Source organism: Balaenoptera musculus, chromosome 10 (assembly GCF_009873245.2).
Source record: "Balaenoptera musculus isolate JJ_BM4_2016_0621 chromosome 10, mBalMus1.pri.v3, whole genome shotgun sequence".
Lineage (NCBI taxonomy): Eukaryota > Metazoa > Chordata > Mammalia > Artiodactyla > Balaenopteridae > Balaenoptera > Balaenoptera musculus.
In genome coordinates, this window is record NC_045794.1 from 63,501,847 (window position 1) to 63,524,790 (window position 22,944).

Below are 22,944 nucleotides of genomic sequence, written 5' to 3' on the forward strand. Positions count from 1 at the left end.
AACCCATGTTACCCCTTCTGTAGGTCTGTGAAGTAGGACTATAACACCTACACTATTCAACTCAAAAGAGTATTGTGAGGGGACTTCCCTGGTGGCGTAGTGGATAAGACTCCACACTCCCAATGCAGGGGACCTGGGTTTGATCCCTGGTCAGGGAACTAGATCCCACATGCATGCTACAACTAAGAGTTCGTATGCCACAATTAAGGAGCCCACGTGCCACAACTAAGGAGCTGGAGAGCTGCAACTAAGGAGCCAGGGAGCCGCAACTAAGACCTGGTGCAACCAAATAAATAAATATTAAAAAAAAAAAAAGTATTGTGAGGAGCAAGTGAGATAACTCACTTGTAAATTATAAAGCAAAATTGGGATATTAAATATATTTAGGACCCGGGAGCTTCAAGATGGCGGAAGAGTAAGACACGGAGATCACCTTCCTATCCACAAATACATCAGAAATACATCTACATGTGGAACAGCTCCTACAGAACACCTACTGAACGCTGGCAGAAGACCTCAGACTTCCCAAAAGGCAAGGAAGTCCCCACATACCTGGGTAGGGCAAAAGAAAAACAGAAAAAACAGAGACAAAAGCATAGGGACTGACCAGCACCAGTGGGAGGGAGCTGTGAAGGAGGAAAGGTTTCCACACACTAGGAAGCCCCTTCGCGGGCGGAGACTGCAGGTAGTGGAGGGGGGAAGCTTCGGAGCCACGGAGGAGAGCGCAGCCACAGGGGTGCGGAGGGCAAAGTGGAGAGGTTCCCGCACAGAGGCTCTGCGCCGAGCAGCGCTCACCAGCCCGAGAGGCTTGTCTGCTCACCCGCCGGGGCGGGCGGGGCTGGGAGCTGAGGCTCGGGCTTCGGTCGGATCGCAGGGAGAGGACTGGGGTTGGCTGCGTGGACACAGCCTGAAGGGGCTAGTGCACCACGGCTAGCCGGGGGGAGTCTGGGAAAAAGGCTGGAGCTGCCGAACAGGCAAGAGTCTTTTTCTTGCCTCTCTGTTTCCTGGTGCGCGAGGAGAGGGGATTCAGAGCGCCGTTTAAAGGAGCTCCAGAGATGGGCGCGAGCCGCAGCTCTCAGCGCGGACCCCAGAGACGGGCATGAGATGCTAAGGCAGCTGCTGCCGCCACCAAGAAGCCTGTGTGCGAGCACAGGTCACTCTCCACACCGCCCCTCCCGGGAGCCTGTGCAGCCTGCCACTGCCAGGGTCCCGTGAGCCAGGGACAACTTCCCCGGGAGAACGCAAGGCGCGCCTCAGGCTGGTGCAACGTTACACCAGCCTCTGCCGCCGCAGGCTTGCCCCGCCTCCTCCGTACCCCTCCCTCCCCTCGGCCTGAGTGACCCAGAGCCCCCGAAGCAGCCGCTCCTTTAACCCCGTCCTGTCTGGGCGGGAACAGACGCCCTCAGGCAACCTACACGCAGAGGCGGTTCCAAATCCAAAGCTGAACCCCAGGAGCTGTACGAACAAAGAAGAGAAAGGGAAATCCCTCCGAGCAGCCTCAGGAGCAGCGGATTAAATCCCCACAATCAACTTGATGTACCCTGCATCTGTGGAATACCTGAATAGACAACGAATCATCCCAAATTAAGGAGGTGGACGTTGGGAACACCGATATATGTATTTTTTTCCCTTTTTCTCTTTTTGTGAGTGTGTATGTGTATGCTTCTGTGTGTGATTTTGTCTGTATAGCTGTGCTTTTACCATTTGTCCTAGGGTTCTTTCTGTCTGGTTTTTTTTGTTTGTTTGTTTTTTACTTTTTAAAAATTTTTTCTTAATAATTATTTTTTATTTTCATAACTTTATTTTATTTTATTTCATTTTATCTTCTTTCTTTCTTTTTATTTTTTCTCCCTTTTATTCTGAACCGTGTGGATGAAAGGCTCTTGGTGCTCCAGCCAGGCGTCAGGGCTGTGCCTCTGAGGTGGGAGAGCCAAGTTCAGGACACTGGTCCACAAGAGACCTCCCAGCTCCATGTAATATCAAACGGCAAAAATCTCCCAGAGATCTCCATCTCAACGCCAAGACCCAGCTCCACTCAACGACCAGTAAGCTACAGTGCTGGACACCCTATGCCAAACAACTAGCAAGACAGGAACACAACCCCATCCATTAGCAGAGAGGCTGCCTAAAATCATAATAAGGCCACAGACACCCCAAAACACACCACAAGATGTGGACCTGCCCACCAGAAAGACAAGATTCAACCTCATCCACCAGAACACAGGCACTAGGCCCCTCCACCAGGAAGTCTACACAACTCACTGAACCAACCTTAGCCACTGGGGACAGACATCAAAAACAACGGGAACTACGAACCTGGAGCCTGCGAAAAGGAGACCCCAAACACAGTAAGTTAAGCAAAATGAGAAGACAGAAAAAACACAGCAGATGAAGGAGCAAGGCAGAAACCCACCACACCTAACAAATGAAGAGGAAATAGGGAGTCTACCTGAAAAAGAATTCAGAATAATGATAGTAGAGATGATCCAAAATCTTGGAAATAGAATGGAGAAAATACAGGAAACGTTTAAGAAGGACCTAGAAGAACTAAAGAGCAAACAAACAGTGCTGAACAACACAATAAATGAAATTAAAAATTCTCTAGAAGGGATCAATAGCAGAATAACTGAGGCAGAAGAACGGATAAGTGACCTGGAATATAAAAGAGTAGAAATAACTACTGCAGAGCAGAATAAAGAAAAAAGAATGAAAAGAATTGAGGACAGTCTCAGAGACCTCTGGGACAACATTAAATGCACCAACATTTGAATTATAGGGGTCCCAGAAGAAGAAGAGAAAAAGAAAGGGACTGAGAAAATATTTGAAGCGATGATAGTTGAAAACTTCCCTAATATGGGAAAGGAAATAGTTAATCAAGTCCAGGAAGCAGACAGAGTCCCATACAGGATAAATCCAAGGAGAAACATGCCAAGACACATATTAATCAAACTATCAAAAATTGAATACAAAGAAAAAATATTAAAAGCAGCAAGGGAAAAACAACAAATAACACACAAGGGAATCCCCATAAGGTTAACAGCTGATCTTTCAGAAGAAACTCTGCAAGCCAGAAGGGAGTGGCTGGACTTTTTAAAGGATGAAGGAGAAAAATCTACAACCTAGATTACTCTACCTAGCAAGGATCTCATTAACATTTGATGGAGAAATTAAAACCTTTAGAGACAAGCAAAAGCTAAGAGAATTCAGCACCACCAAACCAGCTTTACAACAAACGCTAAAGGAACTTCTCTAGGCAGGAAACACAAGACAAGGAAAAGACCTACAAAAACAAATCCAAAACAATTAAGAAAATGGTAATAGGAACATACATATTGATAATTACCTTAAATGTAAATGGATTAAATGCTCCAACCAAAAGACATAGAGTGGCTGAATGGATACAAAAACAAGACCCATATATATGCTGTCTACAAGAGACCCACTTCAGACCTAGGGACACATACAGACTGAAAGTGAGGGGATGGAAAAAGATATTCCATGCAAATGGAAATCAAAAGAAAGCTGGAGTAGCCATTCTCATATCAGACAAAATAGATTTTAAAATAAAGACTATTACAAGAGATAAAGAAGGACACTACATAATGATCAAGGGATCAATCCAAGAGGAAGATATAAGAACTGTAAGTATTTATGCACCCAACACAGGAGCACCTCCATACATAAGGCAAATACTAACAGCCATAAAAGGGGAAATCGACAGTAACACAATCATAGTAGGGGACTTTAACACCACACTTTCACCAATGGACAAATCATCCAAAATGAAAATAAATATGGAAACACAAGCTCTAAATGATACATGAAACAAGATGAACTTAATTGATATTTATAGGACATTCCATCCAAAAACAACAGATTACACATTCTTCACAAGAGCTGATGGAACATTCTCCAGGATAGATCATATCTTGGGTCACAAATCAAATCTTGGTAAATTTAAGAAAATTGAAATCATATTAAGTATCTTTTTCGACCACAACGCTATGAGACTAGATATCAATTACAGGAAAAAAACTGTAAAAAATACAAACACATGGAGGCGAAACAGTACACTACTTAATAACCAAGAGATCACTGAAGAAGTCAAAAGGATATCAAAAAATACCTAGAAACAAATGACAATGAAACACGATGGCCCAAAACCTATGGGATGCAGCAAAAGCAGTTCTAAGAGGGAAGTTTATAGCAATACAATCATACCTTAAGGACAAGAAACATCTCAAATAAACAACCTAACCTTACATCTAAAGCAATTATAGAAAGAAGAACAAAAAATCCCCAAAGTTAGCAGAAGGAAAGAAATCATAAAGATCAGATCAGAAATAAATGAAAAAAGAAATGAAGGAAACGGTAGCAAAGATCAACAACACTAAAAGCTGGTTCTTTGAGAAGGTAAACAAAATTGATAAACCATTAGCCAGACTCATCAAGAAAAAAAGGGAGAAGACTCAAATCAATAGAATTAGAAATGAAAAAGAAGAAGTAACCACTGACACTGCAGAAATACAAAGGTTCATGAGAGATTACTGCAAGCAACTATATACCAATAAAATGGACAACCTGGAAGAAATGGACAAATTCTTAGAGAAGCACAACCTTATGAAACTGAACCAGGAAGAAATAGAAAATATGAACAGACCAATCACAAGCACTGAAATTGAAACTGTGATAAAAAAATCTTCCAACAAACAAAAGCCCAGGACCACATGGCTTCACAGGCGAATTCTATCAAACATTTAGAGAAGAGCTAGCACCTATCCTTCTCAAACTCTTCCAAAATATAGCAAAGGGAGGAACACTCCCCACCTCATTCTACGAGGCCACCATCACCCTGATACCAAAACCAAAGATGTCACAAAGAAAGAAAACTACAGGCCAATATCACTGATGAACATAGATGCAAAAATCCTCAACAAAATACTAGCAAACAGAATCCAACAGCATATTAAAAGGATCATACACCAGGATCAAGTGGGGTTTATCCCAGGAATTCAAGGATTCCTCAATATAAGCAAATCAATCAATGTGATACACCATATTAACAAATTGAAGGAGAAAAACCATATGATCATCTCAATAGATGCAGAGAAAGCTTTCGACAAAATCCAACACCCATTTATGAAAAAAACCCTCCAGAAAGTAGGCATAGAGGGAACTTACCTCAACATAATAAAGGCCATGTATGACAAACCCACAGCCAACATCATCCTCAATGGTGAAAAACTGAAACCATTTCCACTAAGATCAGGAACAACCCAAGGGTGCCCACTCTCACCACTATTATTCAAAATAGTTTTGGAAGTTTTAGCCGCAGCAATCCTAGAAGAAAAAGAAATAAAAGGAATCCAAATCGGAAAAGAAGAAGTAAAGCTGTCACTGTTCGCAGTTGACATGATACTATACATAGAGAATCCTAAAGATGCTACCAGAAAACAACTAGAGCTAATCAATGAATTTGGTAAAGTAACAGGATACAAAATTAATGCACAGAAATCTCTAGCATTCCTATACACTAATGATGAAAAATCTGAAAGTGAAATTAAGAAAAGACTCCCATTTACCATTGCAACAAAAAGAATAAAATATCTAGGAATAAACCTGCCTATGGAGACAAAAGACCTGTATGCAGAAAATTATAAGACACTGATGAAAGAAATTAAAGATGATACAAATAGATGGAGACATATACCACATTCTTGGATTGGAAGAATCAACATTTTGTTAATGACTCTACTACCCAAAGCAATCTGTAGATTCAGTGCAATCCCTATCAAATTACCACTGACATTTTTCACAGAACTAGAACAAAAAATTTCACAATTTCTATGGAAACACAAAAGACCCCGAATAGCCAAAGCAATCTTGAGAAGGAAAAACGGAGCAGGAGGAATCAAGCTCCTGGACTTCAGACTATACTACAAAGCTACAGTAATCAAGACAATATGGTACTGGCACAAAAACAGAAATATAGGTCAATGGAACAGGATAAAAAGCCCAGAGATAAACCCACGCACATATGGTCACCTTATCTTTGATAAAGGAGGCAAGAATATACAGTGGAGAAAAGACAGCCTCTTCAATAAGTGGTGCTGGGAAAACTGGACAGGTACATGTAAAAGTATGAAACTAGAACACTCCCTGACACCATACACAAAAATAAACTCAAAATGGATTAAAGACCTAAATGTAAGGCCAGACACTATAAAACTCTTAGAGGAAAACATAGGCAGAACATGCTATGACATAAATCACAGCAAGATCCTTTTTGACCCACCTCCTAGAGAAATGGAAATAAAAACAAAAATAAACAAATGGGACCTAATGAAAATTAAAAGCTTTTGCACAGCAAAGGAAACCATAAACAAGATGAAAAGACAACCCTCAGAATGGGAGAAAATATTTGCAAATGATTCAACGGACAAAGGATTAATCTCCAAAATATATAAACAGCTCATGCAGCTCAATATCTAAAAAAAAAACAGCCCAATCCAAAAATGGGCAGAAGACCTAAATAGATATTTCTCCAAAGAAGATATACAGATTGCCAACAAACACATGAAAGGGTGCCCAACATCATTAATCATTAAAGAAATGCAAATGAAAACTACAGTGAGATATCATCTCACACCGGTGAGAATGGCCATCATCAAAAAATCTACAAACAATAAATGCTGGAGAGGGTGTGGAGAAAAGGGAACCCTCTTGCACTGTTGGTGGGAATGTAAATTGATACAGCCACTATGGAGAACAGTATGGAGCTTCCTTAAGAAACTAAAAATTGAACTACCATATGAGCCAGCAATCCCACTACTGGGCATATACCCTGAGAAAGCCATAATTCCAAAAGAGTCATGTACCACAATGTTCACTGAAGCCCTATTTACAATAGCCAGGACGTGGAAGCAACCTAAGTGTCCATCAACAGATGAATGGATAAAGAAGATGTGGCACATATATACAATGGAATATTACTCAGCCATGAAAAGAAACGAAATTGAGTTATTTGTAGTGAGGTGGATGGACGTAGAGTCTGTCATACAGAGTGAAGTAAGTCAGAAACAGAAAAAGAAATACTGTGTGCTAACACATATATATGGAATCTAAGAAAAAAATTAAAATAAAGGTCATGAAGAACCTAGGGGCAAGAAGGGAATAAAGACACAGACCTACTAGAGAATGGACTTGAGGATATGGGGAGGGGGAAGGGTAAGGTGTGATAAAGTGAGAGAGTGGCACGGACACATATACACTTCCAAACGTAAAATAGATAGCTAGTGGGAAGCAGCCACATAACAGATGGAGATCAGCTCGGTGCTCTGTGACCACCTAGAGGGGTGGGATAGGGAGGGTGGGAGGGAGGGAGACGCAAGAGGGAAGAGATATGGAAACATAGGTATATGTATACCTGATTCACTTTGTAATAAAGCAGAAACTAACACACCATTGTAAAGCAATTTTACTCCAATAAAGATGTTAAAAAAAAAAAAAAAACAATGACCAACAGAAACATAATACCACGTATGTCTAGACTTCATTTTGTGTGACATTGAGGAGTTAAATAAATTTGATGATATAAAGAAAAAATAAATAAGTAAATATATTTAATACTTAGTTCTCTTTTTAATCATCATTAAGAAAAAAAATGTTATAGCAAGTTCTAAGGATTCCAGTTGTGGAAATTTGACCAACGTATGCCCACGTTCCCATCCCAGGGACAGTAGCAACAAGTTGAATGGAATTGCTGATCCTTGGTAAGGACTGTGGGTACAGAGCAATGGTCTCTGGAAGGGAAATAGGAATATTTCCTATTTTTCTCCATTGGCATCATCATCAAATTCTTGGACACAGGCGATTTGTTCTGTGAAGAGTCTTCGGCTGCAAGGAGAATGTCTCTGTAATTTAAATTAACACCAGTCTGTAAGAAACACCTGGATTCCAGGGGCTTAGCACAGTAGCTGTTTATTTCTCACTCCCACAGTCAAAGGTGTTTCCTGCTTGTTGGTTGTGGAATCAGGGATGCTCTGTTTTGGACAGTCACTCAGAACTTATACTAATGATAGCTCTGCCATTTTCATCATGTGGCTTCCATATTCCACCTAGATATGAACTTCCAGCTGCACCGAGGGCAAAAAGGATGGAGAATACGGTGTGGGGTATTTTTATGGGCCAGGCTGGGAAGAGATGAGTATCACTTCAGTTCACATCCCATTGGTGAGAAGAAGTCTACATTTTCCTACCTAAATGCAAGAAGAGGAGAGCTGGAAATGAAGTTCCTGTGCGAGAAGCTGCTTGCTAGCGGATACTCTATGCTGTGGAAGCTGGAACACCAGTTTTGATGAACAGTAGCTAAAATGTAATAGGTTTTCTGACAAGGGATGGGAGTGGGGTCACTTACAGTCATGAAGCGGCTGGAAAGGCATTGCTAGTTAGGTCAGCTCTTCATAAAAATCATCCATTGTCATAATACATAGCTGATGTATGACCTTTCTTGGAATAGACTAGGAAATACATCAGATATGGACAGAGAAGAAATTCGAGATAAGGGCATTTTGTGGAGACAAATTAGTTTCTGTGTCTCATTAATGCAATTAAAAAACAAAACATAGTTGATCTCAGTATGCATGTGCAATAGTTCTTTGAAATGATTCTATGTTTGTTTTGGGGGAATATGTTTTTAAATGTAATTCATGGGTAACATATTTCATGGATTATAATAATGATGCCTTATTTTGTACAATATATTTTGCTTTTGCAAATGTTTTCTATTACAGTTAATCCTCACAATAATCCTCTGAGATAGGGTAGATAAGGATATGATCCCTGCATTAAAGAGGAGGAAACTCAAGATCCAGTAGTAAGTGGTGGGACTGGGAAAGGAGCCCAGAATCTCTGACTCCAAACTCTACTTCTGAAACCCTTCAAAAATTTAACTTTATGTTATTTTTTCTCAGAGGGGTTGGAAGTTAGAGAACAACATCAGCTGAGATTGGCTTACCTGCTTAGTGAGAAGTTTTACTTCCTGAGTTGTCCATGTTGGGTGAATGTTCTAGACCATGTTTCACATCCTCTTGGGGAACAACTTCAATCACTGGAATAGGTTTATACGAAAATAGATTGTAAAATTTGGTTTGGAGGCTTGAACTTGAAATATTGGCCAAATTAGAATCTTTGATTTCTATTTGCTACCTTGCGTTTGTATATAAATACAGTATGAAATCATATAGTGAGCAGTCTGCCTTTTTTTTTTCATTTTTATTTTCCATTTTACTTAATGAAGTGTAATAACTTGTAAGGGATTTAAATTGAATCCTTAGCAGTCTACCTGTTGTGGTACATTTAAAATGAAAGGATTTCAGAATGAAATTTGGAGATTTTTATGGTGATTGTCAATGTGATGACTTCTAAAATCTTGGTGCTCTCGTCGGGGTCAAGAGACCACTAGTGTGGTTGTCCGATTAGGTGAGCAGGTTTACTTTGCAGCATGACAAAGCTGTACAGTAGATGCACTCCAGCTGATGGTCTTGGAGTTATGTGGCTCTAGCCCCTACCTGTGGTGATTTGGAGCTATAGCATGTCACTGTAGAGAAACCACCTGCAGGAAGCTGATAAATAATTGTGTCTGATTGGAATATAAATTGGATCCATCAAAGTGTCCTTAGCAAACAGCAAACTAAATGACACATATCACCATGTGTCATGTATATACACATATATGTGTGTGTGTTACTACAATTCATGATAGTTTCAAAAATTTCAAATATTTATGAAAATAGGATATGGCCCCATGGGGATCAACAAAATCTTCCAAATAGTATTGTGTTTGCTTAGAATTCATGTAACAACGACAAAAAAGAAGATGGCAAGAAAACAAATATTTTTAAAAGTCTCTTTTTGTCCCCAGAAATTTCACTCCTGCAGACTAGCAGTGGCTGGCTGGATGGATGTATTAGTGCCCCTGGGGTGATGCATTTCTATTTCCATTACTCTTCATTGCAGCTTTTTAGCACAGCAGGAAGTGTGTTCTCTCTCAGCTTCCAAGTTTTATGTTTTTAGCCTAAGTAAATATAAACCACCTGTTGTTCACCTCCACCACCTGTTGTTCACCTCCTTCTAAATAAATAGATTTTTTTTAACCTTAATAAAACTTTGAAATGGATGCCTACCTTTATTTCTAAAAATTTAAAGGTTTTAACATAGGAATGAATGGTTTGCAAAGAGCACTTATAGTCAGTATTTTCTGGGCTCACTCTGAGGTGTTTTTTGGTGTTTGGGTTTTTTTTTTTTTTGGTAGCAGGAGAATTTTAGGAGGTAAGGGAAAATACTATATAAGCTGTGAATCTTTTGTTACTTTTAATTTACATTGAAATAACATTCTCTTTACAGTGAAACACAGTTTAAAGTGCTAGAAATAAAACCATTTTTATGTGTGAAAATCATTGTCTATGCCAGTGGTCCTCAAATATTAGCTAGCATACATCAAAATCACCGGGAGAATTTTTAAAACTCAGATTACTGTCCCCACCTTTAGAGTTTCTGAGTCAGTGGTTCTAGGGTGAGGGCTGATAATTTGCATTTCTAACAAGTTCCTAGATGACTCCGATGATGTTGGTCCAGGGGCCATACTTTGAGAATTACTGGTCTATACTTGATGTTTCTAACAGTCAATTCCTCACTGCTGATTACGGGTACGTGAGTGGAAATACCCAGGTCAGAAGCCTAGAAACTGAATTGCTAAGACTAATCGAGGTTTATTCTCTCTCACCTTTGTGCTTCATTAATATTATTTTCTTACTCATATTTTTCTGCCATATTATTTCTTCTTTGAAGGACGGTTGCTAATATTTACCTTGAATTTAACTTGCATCAATTATCAGACTGAGATAAAAAGAAGGTAAAAGAATTTCAAGTATCATGCTTTTTTTTTTCCCCTAGAAAAGTATGAGAAGTAAAAGTTCTCTTAACTGGTTTTCTAAAATACTCTTTGGTACAGTTTAATATGCAGGTTTTAACACATGTTGTCACCTGGGTTATTAGAATTTTGCAAGCAGTTAGGATGGATTCCCTATAGAGCGTTCTATAAACGCCAGATGTTGTAGCAGTCAAATAAAGGAGCTTTTCCCCCATATTTTGAGATGCATGTCAGATGCAGTGGAAATAACTGTAGGAGGCTGGAGTTAGGGAAGCTCATAAATGAAATATCTCCTTTTGTGTGAGCTAAGAGGAGAGCTTCTGAGCCAGAATATCTGGATTATTTGGCGCCCTTATATTGAGACCTGGGGAAAACACCTCACCTCTCTGTTTCAAGATCCTCATATCTAAAATGGAATAATAGTATCTTCCTCTTAGGAAGCTTTGAGGATTGACTGAGTTAAACCATTTAATGTGTTTAAAATAGTGCCTTACTCTCAACAATATTATTAGCAGATACTACATCTTGGAGAAAGAATACTATAAAGCCTATTTTTTGGTCATGCTGCTGGTAGCAGTGGCAATGCAATTGAAGTTAAGTGAAAAAAATTTAAATTAGTACTGGAATTGTACTGTATAGTTATAATATCCAACTCCTTTTTCAAAAATTTACAAAATGTCATTTTCTCTGTAGAAGAAAAGATCATTAAAAAGCACTGTGAATTTAAGACAGGATAGATGGTTCTTCTTTATATATTTCATTTCTGGCAGAGTGTTTATTGGATTGTCCACTGGTGAGGAAATTGCGCAGGATGATGGTGACACTTAAGGTTAGAGGAGAAAATATGACTCAAAAACCAAAACAGTCAGTACATTTGGAGTGGTCAGAGGATCGGAGAGTGACATATATAACCGCAAATAAATGCCAGGGAGTCTTCACAAGAGTGTGGGGAGGGATGATTTGGAAAAAAGATCGAGGTAGCTGGAATGTCACCAGATAGGCAAGATGCAGAGAGACGAGGCAATCATCACTGCAAGGAACACCTGGTGGGTTCTCAAAATTGGCTAACCTGCTCCCTGCACAGTCCTTCCTTCCCTCCTCAGGGACAAACTATGTGTCTTATCCTTTTTAATGTGGCCACAGTACCCAGCACAGCGCTGCGCAATCAGTGTTGGCTGATTTGATTTGATTATGCATGCCCCAGTTTGTATTCTGGTTTCATTATTTTCCCTACAAATAAACTGCAGGTAAAAAAAAAAAAAAAAAAATCAGGAATACTGTAGTTAGCATAGTAAACTCTCTCTCTTGTTTTCCTTTTAGATTACATTTAGGTCTGTTTCTGCTCATCTAAAAATTTCTTATTTCTATATGAAAATACAGGCTTACCTCGTTTTATTGTTTCACCTTATTGCGCTTCACAGGTAATTGCGTTTTTTGTTTTCTAGGGGGTTTCTTTTACAAATTGAAGGTTTGTGGCAACCCTGCATTGAGCTTTCCAAGCAGCATTTGCTCACTTCGTGTCTCTGTGTCACATTTGGGTAATTCATGCAATATTTCAGCCTTTTTCATTATTATTACATTTGTTATGATGATCTGTGATCAGTGATTTTTGCTGTTAGTATTGCAAAAAATTACGACTTGCTGAAGGCTCAGACGATGGTTAGAATTTTTTAGCAATGAAGTATTTTTTAATTAAGGTATGTACATTGTTTTTTTAGACATAATGCTATTGCACACTTAATAGACTACAGCATAGTTTAAACATAGCTTTTGTATATACTGGGAAACCAAAAAATTCTTGTGACTTGCTTTATTGAGATACTTGTTTTATTTAGATGGTCTAGAATCGAACCCATAATATCTCCGAGGTATGCCTAAAAGGAGATGTCATTACATTCCAAGCTAATCACTTGGGCTATAAATTTAAACAGATAAATGCAGTTGTAAATGAAAATATCAATGTAATTTCAGTTTCAATAAAATCTGAAACTTGAATCAAGTGGTGCATTTGACAGCTATATGCCAAGGAAGTGTCACTGGGATGGGTAGGGTTGCAAGCATGAAAATTGAGAATATTGATGTTGATTATTTGCTCCATCTGGCTTATGGTCAAAATAAGTACAGTAGGCAGCCAAGGTATATTCTTTTCTCAGGTAGGAAATAACTCTCAGAGAACTTGAAAGGTTAAATGCAGTAATAATGGAAAGTGATATTTTTGCATGTATATGAATTTTAATGTTTACTTAAGACTGGTAATCCCTACACATGGAATATATTATTAGTAACATATGTGACATGGACCAGAATTTTGATATACTAATCATCATTAAGAAGTTTTCTTTTTTGTAACCAAAAATCAAATATTTTTTAAAAATTAAGAAATATTTATGTTTTCTTAAAATCTAAAAATGAATGCATCATGTATATCATATATATATTACGTATATGGATTGTGTATAGATGGACCAAAATGCTGTAAGCCAGGCTTTTTTGGGTGTCTATTAAGTGGTAGACACCAACATTATAACAAAGTCTTATTCTACTCCTGCCTTTGGCACTATTTTATTCTTTTTTATCTACCCATCTGGTGTCTGTATTGTATTTTAGAGGATTTCATCAAATGTATGGTAACCTTCAACTCTGTATGTATCAAGTGTGAGACACTAAAAAGCTATGTTCACACGTCCACACATTTCTTAGTGTCCTCTGGGATTCACTCTAGGTCATCCACTGGCCAGCTGGTTGATCCACTGGGTACCTTGAATGTTGATGTCTGTTGGTCTTAGGGATGATAATTGTTGTCCGAGAAGGACTTGCCACTTCTGGCTGGAATGCGGATGGGGGAGATATAATCTTGCATTTCTGAAGGAGAAAGAACCTAGGACAGGAAGACAGTTGCTGGAGTCTCGGTATCAGGATGCATAATTTCATTTAATCCCTCATTTTCATTCTTATACCCCCACCCGCCTGTCTGACTGATATCTCTAAGTCTGGATTTTCCCTGGTCTGTATTTCCTGGCTCTTGATGGTATGAGGGAGAGGTAAGTAGTAGCTCTTGTCTCTGGTTTCCCCCACCCCAACTTTCCACTTGATCTGTTACCCACACTTCCTGAGCTGTTCTGGGATTCTATGGGAAAATCTCTTTGCATTGCTCTGATGTCTCCCTCTGCAGGCTCCTGTGGGCTTGATGTTCCTTTACTCCTCTTTGCTAAATCATGTATCACTCTTTCAGCTGATTTCCATATTCATGTACTGTAGTCACAGGAGATTGAGTTTGAGCTTTCGGTTTTTGTTCTTGCTGTCTTAAGGGAGAATTCCTAGAAAATACATGGTGGAAAAGTATTTATTTTACCATCCAGAAAGTGGGAGTCTTACATCTTAAGGCTTAGCCTCTTAAGCAGTCTTCCTTTATTGTTTTTCTCTATCCCTCATAGCTACACCAGAGTTAGAGTTTAGAAATACAGCCATATCTGTCATTTTTTTTTAAAGAATATAGGAATTTTTGTTTGTTTGTTTGTTTTTTTAATTTATTTATTTGTTTTTGGCTGTGCTGGGTCTTTGTTTCTTTGCGAGGGCTTTCTCTAGTTGTGGTGAGCGGGGGCCACTCCTCATCGCGGTGCGCGGGCCTCTCACTATGGCGGCCTCTCTTTTTGCGGAGCACAGGCTCCAGACGCGCAGGCTCAGTAGTTGTGGCTCACGGGCCCAGTTGCTCCGCGGCATGTGGGATCTTCCCAGACCAGGGCTCGAACCCAGTCCCCTGCATTGGCAGGCAGATTCTCAACCACTGCGCCGCTAGGGAAGCCCCATATCTGTCATTTTTATGCCTCCTACATAAAAATAAGCTTTTACCTAAAATATTGATACAGCCCTCTTTACTTTACAGAGGACCCCTGCCTGACTCCTGTCTTCTCTCTAGCTTTTCCATGTGCCTCTTCCCCGTGCTCTGACCAAGTGGAATTATTCAGACCAAATGGATTCAGAATTCAGAATATGAAATACACCTCTGCCCCTTAATAAGTTTCACTATCCCTCTTCATATATATATATATATGGAATATGCTTTCCCCTTCTCTCTGCTTGTCAAAGCTCATCCTTTTGGATGGCATTCCTCAATCTTCCATCATTCTTCTAGGACCTTCATAGTTGTGGCTTTCTTTTTTCTCTTTTTTTTTTTTTGGCCATTTTTCTTTAAACAAATTCACTTTTAAGAACTGGAGTAAATTGGCTTCATAAGGAAACTTTTATTCTGAAGTCAAGTGTGAGCTCTCTTGTGATTTTTAGGTAGGAAGGTAAATTACTTTATCAGATTTGCATTTTAAAGCAGTCCCTATCTATAGTGTATAGAATAGTTTAGTGCATACCCTGCCTAATTTAGAGACAGTTTCTAGGACTTTTAAAGCAATTTGGGTGAGAGATGATGAAAAGGTGAACCAGAATAATTACAGCAGTAATGGAGCCGAAGGGTCAAAGGATATTAAGGAGATAGAATTAACAGAACTGGGTCAGAGGTTGGGTGTGAGAAATAAAGAAAAAAAGCAAAAAGAAATTATTAGAGTTTATTTTATGTTTACTTTAGAATTTACCTGCTTTCATAGACCTTCTTCTAATTTTCTGGGGTTGTTAACTCATCAATATTCACTTTTAATCAACCTTCAAACTTGAAATTTTTTTAAAAAGTTCATTAATAGTATTTTCCTTGATGTAAAAACTGAGAAATAAACTAGCTGAGTTGAACCATTTACTTGGTGAATCTATTACATATATTGTGATGATGTTTATATTATCAAAAGCTTTTAATGGGTTCATTTTATAATAGTCCCTCATAGCCCTCAGTATTGAGATTTCTAGAAGGTCTGCAAGAGTCATGACATTGAACTCCATGGATCTTTTGGTCGTATCAGTTCTGTGATAGCAACTGAAGATCCAGTCTGTGATCAGATTTCAAACTGAGTATAAATAGCATGTTTCAGGTCTTAATTCCATACTGTAATTTTTCTAATCTCCTTTGCCCAACATTGCCTATCACTCATGGAGTTTTGAATCATACACTGAGGTGTACAAAATTATAGCTTTTAAAAAGAATATATAGGGAATTCCCTGGCTGTCCAGTGGTTAGGGCTCTGCTCTTCCACTGAAGGGGGCCTAGGTTTGATCCCTGGTCGGGAAACTAAGACCCCATAAGCTGCGTAGCGTGACCAAAATAATAATAATAAACAAAGAGGTAGATTCTATTTTTATAAAAAAAAGAATATATATATAAGCTCACCTCTCAAATGTCTATTTCTGTCCAGCAGGAGAAAATTTATTTTTCCCAATTCAAAGTATTCAGTTACTTCTAGTTTAAAGTTCAGTCCTATCAGAATAGGCCCAGTCAATTTCAGATTCTTCTCCTTCCCTTCTTTCTCCCTGAAGTGATAGTCTGGGGAGGGTTGGTGAACAAGGGTACTTACTACCACGGCACCATGATGCCACATCTTATGGGCCGTTAGTGCCCATCAGTGCCACTGTCTGGTAAGTGGTGAAATTTATGATGTCTGTCAGACTGGAGTTATCATAACCTGTGCTCACATATTTCTTGCTTTTTGTCCTTTCCCATATTAGGTCTAAGCATTCTTCCTGTCCTGATTTCAAATACTCTCTGGGATCACTTGCTTTCCCTTAGAAACTCCCATATGGTTCTCAGGAATTGGAAGAAAAAATGGATGCTCTCCTATAAACTTTTGGTAGATGTTATGCTTTGTGAGTCCTTCTCAGGTCCAGATGCTACTATGAAACTCCACCCAGAGAGGTGGCCTGTTAGGTCGAATCTTAGCACCTTCCCTTCCTTCCAATTCATTTCCCAGGACTAATTCTTCTCTTTGTGGGAAAAAATACTTTCATCACTGGTCACTCTTCCCTAATCTACCATTCATGGCTTATCTTTTATGTGCTTAGTCCTTTGCTGATTTATGTAATGTGAAAGCCCAATTATTACTGTTGAAATTGTTGGTTTTCAAAACAGTTTCTTTCTGCTATGGATTAGAAGCGCCTATTTGACTTCTCAAAACCTGTAATTTGACTAAACCAGAGAGCAGTGCTTACGGGAATATATCACTACTCCTTGAATGTTGGGGAGAAACTAATGTGTATAAATAAATGCAGGGTTGAAACCAGCTCCACTAATATTTAAAATCATCTGACTTCATTTATAATATTTTCTAAGTAGGTTATAGGTTAGTGTCTTTCTGTTAAAATAGGCTCTTGACTGAAGAGTCTGCCTTTCCCCACCTACTTCTCTACATTTCTTTGATCATTTAGCACTCATTAAAAATAAATTATTGTGTCTCATTGAAACATTTGTATACCTCAGTGTAGTGTATGCAGTAACAAAAACTGTCATAATCATTTTTATATAACTGTCAGGTTACTTATAATACACTCGTCAAATACTGAATTATGGTTAAAAAATTCAGAGGCAGTTTGCTGTGATACGCAAAGGCAGTGCATTATATTGTGAGTAGAAAAAAAAAAAAAAAAATCATAAACAAAAGTTTAAAACGCAATGGAGAACCAAAGTAGATCTTCTGATGTTGTTTTACTGTAACAGGATAAAAGCAGTATGATGTCTATATTTTGTCTTCTATTTTTGTTTTTTTTTTACAGCCATGTTTATTATTTATTCATTTGCCGTTTTATTGAGAAATAATTGATATACATCACTGTATACGTTTAAGGCATACAGCCTGATGGTTTGGTTTACATATACTGTAAAATTATTACCACAGTAGGTTCAGTTAACATCCAACTTCTCATATACATAGATACAGTAAAAAGAAAAAAATGGGAGGGGGAGTCTTTTTGTGTTGAGAACTCACAGGATTAACTCTCTTAACAAATTTCCTATGTATCATATAGCAGTATTAACTGTAGTCATCATGCCACGCATTACATCCTTAGTGCTTATTTATCTTGTAACTGGAAGTTTGTACCTTTTGCCACCTTTCTCCAATTCCCCCTCGCCCTCCACCCTCCGCCTCTGGTAACCACAAGTCTGATCTTTTTTCAATGAGGTTTTTTCATTTGTTTTTAGATTCCACATGTAAGTGAGATTATACAATATTTGTATGTCTCTGTATGACTTATTCCACTTAGCATAATGCCTTCAAGTTTCATTCATATTGTGGCAAATAGTAGGATTTCCTCATTTTCTATGAGTGAATAACATTCCATCGTGTGTGTGTGTGTGTATAAATTTATATATCTATATTTTATATATCTATATATGTACCACAACTTTTTTTCCCATTCATCCATCGATGGACACTTAGGTTTTTTTCTGTCTTAGCTATTGTAAATAATGCTCCTATGAACACAGGGTTGCAGATATCTTTTTGAGTTAGCGTTTCTATTTCCTTTGTATATATTTCCAGAAGTAGAAATGCTAGATCATATGGTAGTTCTATTTTTAACTGCTTGAGGATCCTCCATACTAATTTCTCTAGTGGCTGTACCAATTTAAAATTCCACCAGTAGTACACAGGGGTTCCCTTTTCTCCATATCCATGTCAGCATTTGTTATCTCTTGTCTTTTTGTTAACAGCAATTCTAACAGGCGTGAGGTGCTATCACACTGTGGTTTTAATTTGCATTTCCCTAATGACTAGTGATATTGAACATCTTTTCTTATACCTGTTGGAATTTTATGTATTTTCTTTGGACAAATGTTTATTCAAATCCGTTGCCTATTTTTAATTGGGTTATTTGTATTTCTGGTATTGAATTGTACAATTTCTTTATATATTTTAGGTATTCCTTTATCAGATTATACTGTTTGCAAATAATTTTTTCCCATTCCATGGGTTGTCTTTTCACTTTGTTGACGATTTCTTTTGCTGTGCAGAAGCTTTGTAGTTTGGTGTAGTCCCACTTGTTTTTTGTTTTGTTTTGTTTTGTTTCTTGTGCTTTAGATGTCATATCCAAAACTTCATTCCCAAGACCCATGTCAAGGAATTTATTTCTGTATTTGTTTCTAGGGGTTTCATGGTTTCAGGTCTTAATCCATTTTGAGTTAATTTTTTTTAAGTGGCGTAAGATATGGGTCCAGTTTCATTCTTTCACATGTGACTATCTAATTTTCTCAGCAGCATTTATTGAAGTGACTGCCTTTTCTCCACTGAGCGTTCTTAGCTCTTTTGTCAAATATTAGTTGATTATATACGCATGGTTTTATTTCTAGGCTCTCAATTCTGTTCCATTGGTCTATTTATCTGTTGTTATGCTAGTACCATATTGTTTTGATGACCATAGCTTTATAGTATAGCTTGAAATCAGGAATATTGCCTTCTATTTGACCCTATTATTTTATAATTTAAAAATTAGCACTGTAAAAGAAATATTATAGGATCAAATAATTAAGAGATCATTACAACTTGCAGCAGTTTTCCTTAATTAGTTAGGTCAACTACATTTGGGTGGACAGCTAAGATTTAAGGATTTGACAAAGATACTCTTGTATAATGTTAATAAACTAATTATGATTAATGTAAATATGAAAACATGAACTAATAATACAATTTGACATTTAACAAATATTTAGTAAGTGAAAGGCCATGTTCCAAAAGTATAAATTTATTAACTCCTCACAATAATCCCATTAATAGGTAATACTATTATTGCCATTTTACAGATGAGAAAAATCTTACACTGAGAGGAAATAAATGTTCAGTCGGTATCCACATGGATATTGTGGGGCAGAGCAGAAATTCCAACCATATAGACTGTTCCTTAAAGAATACCTGCTGTTGCATAATAGGCCCTAAAACCCATGCTGATAAATATGAAATATAAAGTATACCATGGTGCCTTTAATTTCTATTATTTTAAATTACTGTAAATGCATTATTAAACATACAACTGTGCTAGAGTTTGTAAGTAGCACTTTGGTAAATGTAATCTCATTAATTCTTCTGAATTAACTGAAATATAATTATTACATGAGATGACATTTATATTCATAATATTGCCGTTTAAACATCTGAAGCCAGCTTTCCTCAGATGTTTTAAGGTAAATGATATTTAAAGCTTTGGTCACAACCTTGATGACTTAAACACTCAATGACCCTGCTATAGAAAATACCAAATATTGATTTACGATTGATATGATATTATTTCCAATTATATCAGTTTCTTCACTAAAAAAAAAACAAAACTATAATTCATACCATAATCCTACAAAATAAGTACCACACATTTCACTCATTCAACTGAGGCTAAGAGGTTAAATGCTGTGATTATTTTTATGGGAATGAATCAAGGGCAACTTTGGAGCTCTGATCCAAAATCCGGACATGATTTCACCATTCTGTTGTGTTTATTTGAACAACAGATTCTAATGATGATTGACAAGGTTGTTTGTATCTTCTCTCATCAGGTTATTACAGAAAGTTTATTGATGAGTTTTAAATATATATATTTATATACCATGTGTCCTTTGCTTGAAAACTGTCTCCTTAAAGACACAGTTCATATGTCCACTTTTTTAAATTTAATTTTTTATTTTTTAAAAGACAGGAAAATATAAGTTTATATATATTTAATTTTAAATATGTGTATAAGTTGCTTTGTAACTGTTTTATATTTCCTAATCTAGATTATAACCCTTTGAAAATCACTGATTAACTTGAATCAGGTATCTTCTACACATGTCTGTTAGAAAGAGTAAGTAAATAAAGTGCATGGGACTTAGTTTTTAAATTCATTTATTTAATCTGAATAGATTTTTCTGATTGCAGCTAAGTCAGAGCTACTATCTGAGCAAAGTTTCATGTGTTAGAGATGCTGGACGAGTCAAAGCACTTGGGCTTGGGATTCCTCTAGAAGGAATCCTGGACCAAGTGAAAACGTGTTTCATGAGCTCAGCCAGAGGCTATCCCAACAAGGTCTTGAAGCCAACCAGCTGGTTTCCCATCTGTTTTCTCACCTGAGTCCCAGGAGGGATTTGGATAGAGGCTAAGGCACTGTTGACATGCATTTGGAGAATAAAAGTATTATTGTTTTTATTTTTAATACATTCCATTCTGTGTATATTTAAATAAATGTTAAATGAATATATTTTCCATAATTTAATGCCGTCATTAAAAAAGAAGAATCCATGCAACATAGAGTTTGTTGGAGGTTGTGTCATGATGGAGGCATTGCAGGCCTGGATGAGAACATCACAGCCTTAAAATTGGATACATTCCTCTGAGTTTGGATGGCAGACAGATCTGTGGCCCCAGTGAATAAGATAGCAGGAGTCAGAGATGTGAGTAGTGTAAGAAAGCAACGATACAGTTTCTCCAGTCTTTGACCGCCAATACTTACAAATTTTTTAACCTTTGCAAAATGATAACATCAACACATATTTGTTGGAAAGCCATCATAGCAAATAACACTTAGATGCCATAAAATGATAATAACAGCAGACCTTTTTTCAGGGCTAACTCTGTGACAGGCACTTTACAAGTGGTATCTTATTTATTCCTGACACAATTTTATAATGTAAGTATTATTATTATCCTTATTTTGCAGATGAGGAATCAGGTTTAGAAAGGATAAGCAACTTGTTCAATGTCCCAGAGGTGGCAAGCGGCCTGCTGGGCCTCAAAGCCAGGTCTGCTTGACTACAGAACTCATGTTCTTCATCTTTGTGGATCGTTTAAAGTCAATTAACTGGTGCTTATAATTCACTGCCTAGGGGATAGGCACAAATCAAGCCTGGCTAGCCCTGAAATTTCTACTAGAAACCAAACAATTAATGCTATCATTTGATTGATGCGTAGATGAAGGGAAAGTGCTCAATTTTTAATATTCTAAACAGTATAAATCCTTATAAAATTAAAATTTTACAATAACACAAGCAGACTAAAATCTTGAGGAAAATGATCACCAAATAAAAGTGTCTGTCTAGAAATCATGTGTTTGTTTTCTAATTCAGGAGACAGTTGTGCAAGTGATGTTTCTCACACTTTAATATCTTCAGTATAAAGAAGATCATGAACATGGAGAAAGATGTAGTGTTGCTATCATATATGTTTTTCTTATGCAACAGGATGCTTCAACTTATTTATGTCTTTCAGGACACTTAATACCACTACATATGCATTAAGATGCCACTTTGTATTTTCTAAAATAAAGAAACACTCTCTTTTTCTTCTATGTTGTATTTTGGAATGTTTGTACCTAGGATACATTAAAAAAACTTAGTGGTCCCACTTTTAGGTTTTGGTCCTGTAAAAAATACTAGTATATGAATGTGCCAAGATACATATATAAGATGTATCTTACAAATTTAGATGCAGTGGAAACATTAAAAAAAAATTAAATATCCTTCAACAGGGGATTGATATCATGTATAATATTACATCAAAAATAGTGAGAAAATATATGCGAAATGGTTTTAGAAGTGTTATTAAAATACTGTTACATAAAAAACTGAAAAATGCGGTGATACATAAATATGAGCCAGATTTGGTTACGCATTCTATCGTGAGTATGTGTATGTGTGTGTAATATTGTGTCATGTGGTGAAGTGTGTAGGCGTAGAAAAAATTCTAGAACTATTTATACCCAGTTATTCAAAAGTGGGTGGGGTTGCAAGTTGTGGGGAAAACTTCATTTCTCAGTTTCTACACTTCTATCTTATTTTATTTTTACAAAAACTTGTATTAGTTTTGTTAGAAATAAAAAAAGCATTTTTTACATTTTGCTTGGCACTTAGTGCTCATGACTACAAAGCTCAATTTACCTTTCCAGTCTAATTTGTCATAATTTCAGGCATCCTGCCTTGATTATATAATTTACAACTGTGCCCTTGATTCCTTTTTTCCTCTGCCTTTCTGTATCTTGTCCCCTCTGTGGGGAAAGCCCTTTCCTTCACTTCCTATCTTTAGGTTCTATTATGTGTCCAGTACTAATTCCAGTGCTTCTATAACACATTTTTATGTGTATATTTCTCAGTTAATTGTCCTCCTCTATTCTCATTTCAAATTTTGCAA

The 22,944-nt window shown here is 37.4% G+C and overlaps 1 protein-coding gene across 4 annotated transcripts in view; it reads left to right on the top strand.

Moving 5' to 3' along the window:
* NAV3 (neuron navigator 3) overlaps window positions 1–22,944 on the top strand; it is an 845,054-nt gene that overhangs the window by 569,762 nt on the left and 252,348 nt on the right. The gene's annotated exons all lie outside the window — the stretch shown is intronic.